The sequence below is a fragment of the Capra hircus genome, chromosome 20 (assembly GCF_001704415.2).
Source record: "Capra hircus breed San Clemente chromosome 20, ASM170441v1, whole genome shotgun sequence".
NCBI lineage: Eukaryota > Metazoa > Chordata > Mammalia > Artiodactyla > Bovidae > Capra > Capra hircus.
The window spans coordinates 12,189,461-12,195,854 of record NC_030827.1 but is presented as its reverse complement, the minus strand read 5'-3'; the positions used below and the strand labels follow the sequence as shown (position 1 = coordinate 12,195,854).

At 39.0% G+C, this 6,394-nt stretch overlaps 1 pseudogene across 1 annotated transcript; it reads left to right on the top strand.

Moving 5' to 3' along the window:
- LOC102189349 lies at window positions 4,403-4,845 on the top strand (annotated as a pseudogene). Its single transcript, XR_001296958.2, has one exon. The product of XR_001296958.2 is annotated as a cytochrome c oxidase subunit 7B, mitochondrial pseudogene (transcript).

Sequence of the window (6,394 nt, the reverse complement as noted above, 5' to 3'; positions counted from 1 at the left end):
AGACTGAAGCCCTAAATAGGTGACCATAGGCAAGTTTTAACCTTTCTGTACTTCAGTTTTTGCATCTATAAAGGTGAAAGAACAGAACTTAACTCAGAGCACTGTGTGATTAAATGCTTTACTCACTTATTCTCAGAACAGCGCCAGTGCACAGTAAATACCCAATAGACGTGAGCTATTGTGATTATTGCTACTTTTTGCATGGATCTCCCCCTCTCCCTCCATTCTCCCTGTAATAGTGCTAATCTGGGCACTTTTAGTTCTTGGTTGGGCATTAAACTAATTCTTATAAAGAAATATTATTTATTTATTTATTTTTGGCTGTGCTGGATCTTCATTGCTGTGTGCAGCTTTCTCCAGTTGCAGCAAGCAGGGGCTACTCTTTTTTGCGGTGCTTGGACTTCTCATTGCGGTGGCTTCTCCAGTTCCAGAGCACAGGCTCTAGGCCCGTAGACTTTAGTAGCTACAGCACACAGGCTTCAGTAGTTGTGGTGCATGGGCTTAGTTGTCCCACAACATGTGGAATCTTCCTAGTCCAGGGATCAAGCTCATGTCCCTTTCGTTGGCAGACGGATTCTCAACCAGTGGCCCATGGGGGAAGTCCTGAAGTAGTTCTTAATTGATCTCCTCATCCTCAGGATCTTCTCAGTCCAATTCAGCTTATATCCTGTTACCAGATTAATCTGACAGATGGCAAATATTTTTATTCTCGCAAAAGGATTTAAATTGGAAAATAAGGTCTTTATCCTCTTTGTTTGGCATAGCAGATTCCCTTCTGTTTTCCACTGTTAGCTGCACTACCCTCTTTCAGGAACCTTCCAGCCCAGCCATGATGAGTGGTTTACTTTTCTCCATTTACGTTTGCAATTGCCCACTTCCTTGCCTCTGCTTATGGTGGACCATCTGGTGGATCACCTTCCTCTTCACACTCTTCACTGTGTGGCCAAGTCTTCCTTTCCTTTGAAGATCTGTTCACAAGACTCTATCCATGGAGACTTCTTTTACTGGGTCATGTCCCTGGCCCCACAGGAAGTAATGTGCCCTCCTTTTACCTTCCATAGAAACTTATCTGTGTAATTCTGATAATTCTTTTTAGCTTTCTGCTATATTTTTGTAGTACTTAAGTACCTTTATTCTTCATAAATTCAGAGCAAATTTATACTTGATACAGCTCTACATTCTTCTCACATCTACACAGTGCCTCACTTATAGCCACTGGTCAGTACCTAGTCCCTGGGTCTGTGGGCTAGTCAATGCCCAGTATATCTTAAAAATATCTTACATTACTTGAAAAAAGAAAGAAAATATTTATTCTTTATTACCAGCCAACATTATTTATTATTCATGGTAAAGGCTGACTCTTTCCAGTAAGGGTTGCATTTGAACTCAGAAACCACAGCATGTGGGAGTCAACATTAACCTTAGAGGGAGTGGTCCAACCCACTATGGGAAAACTAAGGCCAGAGGAAGACAGCAACTAATCCAAAATTCAGACCAAGCTGTAAATAGCTAAGTATCTCCGTAGCAGAGGCTTCTGTTAAGTTCTGTACTCTTGGACTAACATGTTTTCTTTTTGATTGTTCTAAAATAATCTCTTTGTGGTCTAAGAGTAGTAATCAGAGAGTTCATATAAAGTTTCTTTCAAACTCTAAAACAATTTCCAAATGGAGTAATTATTCATCATTTATGAAGAGGTTATAATTAGCATAGTGGTACATCTTGAAGAATGAAACAATTTAGACTGCTGAATATTTGTGATACTCTTAAATATAAGAAGCATTGGAAACACTACAAGCAATGAAAATTATTAGTGTACGTGGGTGCTTCTTGATGACAATAGCCAACTCAAACTTCTCATGTAGGACTGGTTATTTGCATATTACCTTTCCTTCCCTCAGGGCTTCCCTGCTAGCTCAGTTGGTAAAGAATCTGCCTGCAATGCAGGAGACCCAGGTTCGATTCCTGGGTCAAGAAGATCTGTTGGAGAAGGGACAGGCTACCCACTCCAGTATTCTTGGGCTTTCCTTATGGCTCAGCTAGTAAAGAATCTGCCTGCAATGTGGGAGACCTGAGTTCAATTCCTGGGTTGGGAAGATCCCCTGGTGAAGGGAAAGGCTACCCACTACAGTATTCTGGCCTGGAGAATTTCAGTCCTTGGGTTTGCAAAGAGTTGGACAGGACAAAGCTAGTGGAGGTGATGGAATTCCAGTTGAGTTGTTTCAAATCCTGAAAGATGATGCTGTGAAAGTGCTGTTCTCTATATGCCAGCAAATTTGGAAAACTCAGCAGTGGCCACAGGACTGGAAAAGGTCAGTTTTCATTCCAATCCCAAAGAAAGGCAATGCCAAAGAATTCTCAAACTACTGCACAATTGCACTCATCTCACATGCTAGTAAAGTAATACTCAAAATTCTCCAAGCCAGGCTTCAGCAATATGCGAACTGTGAACTTCCAGATGTTGAAGCTGGTTTTAGAAAAGGCAGAGGAACCAGAGATCAAATTGACAACATTGGTTGGATCATCAAAAAAGCAAGAGAGTTCCAGAAAAACATCTACTTCTGCTTTATTGACTATGCCAAAGCCTTTGACTGTGTGGATCACAATAAACTGTGGAAAATTCTGAAAGAGATGGGAATACCAGACCACCTGACCTGCCTCTTGAGAAATCTGTATGCAGGTCAGGAAGCAACAGTTAGAACTGGACATGGAACAACAGACTGGTTCCAAATAGGAAAAGGAATACGTCAAGGCTGTATATTGTCACCCTGCTTATTTAATTTCTATGCAGAGTACATCATGAGAAACGTTGGACTGGAAGAAACACAAGCTGGAATCAAGATTGCCGGGAGAAATATCAATAACCTCAGATATGCAGGTGATACCACCCTATGGCAGAAAGTGAAGAGGAACTAAAAAGCCTCTTGATGAAAGTGAAAGAGGAGAGTGAAAAAGTTGGCTTAAAGCTCAACATTCAGAAAACAAAGGTCATGGCATCTGGTCCCATCACTTCGTGGGAAATAGATGGGGAAACAGTGGAAACAGTATCAGACTTTATTTTGGGGGGCTCCAAAATCACTGCAGATGGTGATTGCAGCCATGAAATTAAAAGATGCTTACTCCTTGGAAGAAAAGTTATGAGCAGCCTAGATAGCATATTGAAAAGCAGAGACATTACTTTGCCGACTAAGGTCTGTCTAGTCAAGGCTATGGTTTTTCCAGTAGTCATGTATGGATATGAGAGTTGAACTGTGAAGAAGGCTGAGCACTGAAGAATTGATGCTTTTGAACTGTGGTGTTGGAGAAGACTCTTGAGAGTCCCTTGGACTTCAAGGAGATCCAACTAGTCCATCCTAAAGGAGATCAGCCCTGGGATTTCTTTGGAAGCAATGATGCTAAAGCTGAAGCTCCAGTACTTTGGCCACCTCATGTGAAGAGTTGACTCATTGGAAAAGACTCTGATGCTGGGAGGGATTGGGGACAGGAGGAGAAGGGGACGACAGAGGATGAGATGGCTGGATGGCATCACGGACTCCATGGACGTGAGTCTGGGTCAACTCTGGGAGTTGGTGATGGACAGGGAGGCCTGGCATGCTGTGATTCATGGGGTCGCAAAGAGTCGGACACGACTGAGCAACTGAACTGAAGTGAGCGATTTTTGCTTTCACTTTTCCTTCCCTCTATTACAAAGTGATTGTTTTTTCCCTCTTTCTTCAAATTTCACTCAGAGAATGACTTTGCTCATCTGTAAAATGTAGATTATAATGTTAACTTCATTGGATCCAGGAAAATTTATAGAATGTATATGAAGTACCTAATGTGAAGCAAGTACTTAGTTACTATGAGTCCCCATCTCTTCTTTGTCACCCTCCTTGAGATAACAGATGCATAGAAATTATGCCCAAATTAGAACATGTCAAATCTTCCTAATACTTTCTGGCTGAGCTCACAGAGAGCCTTAGAATGACTTTTAGCACTCACTCCAAGCTGCTACTATCAATCAGATAGAGTTCACATATGAGGTAAGACTTATTTGTCATCCTGTCTTGGATAAATGAGAGATGGTTTTTTTCCCCCATTTCTAAATGTGGTTCTGCTACATCTATCTGCTTAGTTCCCGTACCATATCAGTCTAGCACTTTGCCTTCTGACTTTGTTTTAGAACAGGGCCTACCCACATTCTACCTTGATTTCTGTTTCTTTTCCTGTATTCTAAAATGGTTCTGAGAAACCAAAGGTGTCACTCACTATGGCTTGCATATACAAAGTTATTCTATCCTGAGTTGATTGTAATACTTTGTTACTTTGGTTATTTCTCCATTTTAGCAAAAGAAATATGTGTTTCCCATTTGTTTTAGGAAAAACAAATGTGTATATATATATATATATATATATATATGACTCTGCAAGGGTGCTAGATGCCGAATTGCTAGAGGCCAGCAGCTGTAGTTGCAGCCGTTTTACGGTCAACCTCAGGATGTTTCCCTTGGCCAAAAACGCAGTAAATCGTCTGAGAGCTGAAAGCATTCAGCAAGCAGTGGCAAGGCAGATCCACCAGAAGCGGGCACCTGATTTCCATGACAAATATGGTAATGCCATATTAGCTAGTGGAGCCGCTTTCTGTGTTGCTGTATGGGTATATACGGCAACACAAACTGGAATAGAGTGGAACCCATCGCCTGTTGGCAGAGTCATCCCAAAGGAATGGAGAGAACAGTAATCATCCCAGCTGGTTTAATACTGAATTGTTTCAAAATCAACTCATAATTAATTCCAAGTAAAAGTACTATGTACCCATTAAAATAAGGCATGTTTGAAGAAATAAAGTATACTTGACACCTTAAAAAATATATATATACACACATATATGGAATATTTTAGTCTAAAATTATTCTTTTGAAAGTTTCCAGACCAGACTAAAAAAAGGAAAAAAATCTTAGAATCTGAATGTTATATTAGGTAGACAAGTCTCTAAAGATCAGAGAAATCCTAGTTTGAACATATTCTGTTTCTAGATTTCCAAAAATCTTGGAGTAATTTCTAGTCCTTAACTGTGCAATCATTAAAACCAGAATAAAGCTCTCTCCTTGTTATGAAGATTTAGAATAATTCATGAACAGTGTGCTCTGAACAGAGGCTGTCACTGAAATAGGGATTCAGTTAAAGAAATTATTAATTTATCCAAGTGTACTTTCAATGTAAAAAACAACAAAAAAGTAATTCTGTAAATTTCCCACTGGGAAAATAGCATCTCATTTCCTTCTTTTGAAAGAATGCATGACCTTTCACAAAAATCTCAACTTAAGCAAAAAATTGCTTAATGAGCTAGTTTGCCAGATTTAGAGATGTAATAAAAGTTCTTTTACATTAGATCACCTTTCTTTTTAATAAAATAATTATCTTCAAATATTCTACAGAAATCTAAAATAATTTTTTGAAAAATAAGCTTAATCCAAGGAAACTATAATGGAATTGATTATAAAATATTTAAACTCAGCGTTAGAGTTATACTTTAAATATAAATGTACTAAACTGTTAAAATAATGTATCTTGATGGTGATGGGTATAGAATTAGAGATAGAAGTAGAGATTCTTCTTTATATATTTCTGCACTGAATTGTTGCAACAAGTATTACTATTATTATTATTACTATTATTTTTGACAGTGAATTTGTAAAAGAGAATTGAAAGTGGAATGAAGTCGCTCAGTTGTGTCTCGACTTTATGCCACCCTATTAACTGTAGGCTGCCAGGCTCCTCTGTCTTGGGATTTTCCAGGCAAGAATAGTGGAGTGGGTTGCCATTTCCTTCTCCGGGGCATCATCCCAACCCAGGGATTGAACCCAGGTCTCCCACATTGCAGGCAAACTCTTTACCGTCTGAGCCACCATTTTTACTAAATTACTTTTTAGTTTTGACCCTTGGTAAAATTGTGATGCAGTTATGCTTGTGGTCTCTGTTATCTGCCTCCATATTCTGTAAGATTTTATTCCATTTCCTATTTCCTTATTGTAGTGCTCATGCTATCTTTCTATCAAAATTTCCTGCCAAGAAGAGTATGAGAAATCAACACTCTCTTAAATGTATATTATTTCTAAGAGCATACATTTTTTTCCCTTGAATATATATTATTCAACAAAGATCAAAGTCATAAGGTCAGACATAAAGATCACCTTGCTTGAACTTCTAATTTTCATCAGCAAGAGGAGGGTTTTTTAAATGATGGAGACTTTCTAGCTCCATAAAGTCATATCATTAGATGTTGGAAGTAGTCTATTCTGCCTTGTGCATAAACATAGACCTGGTTACTGGACCATGGCATTATTGACTGCTTGATGCTGATGGTTCTACACCAGCATGTGTAGACCACATAAAGATCTTCCATGTTTTGTGATTG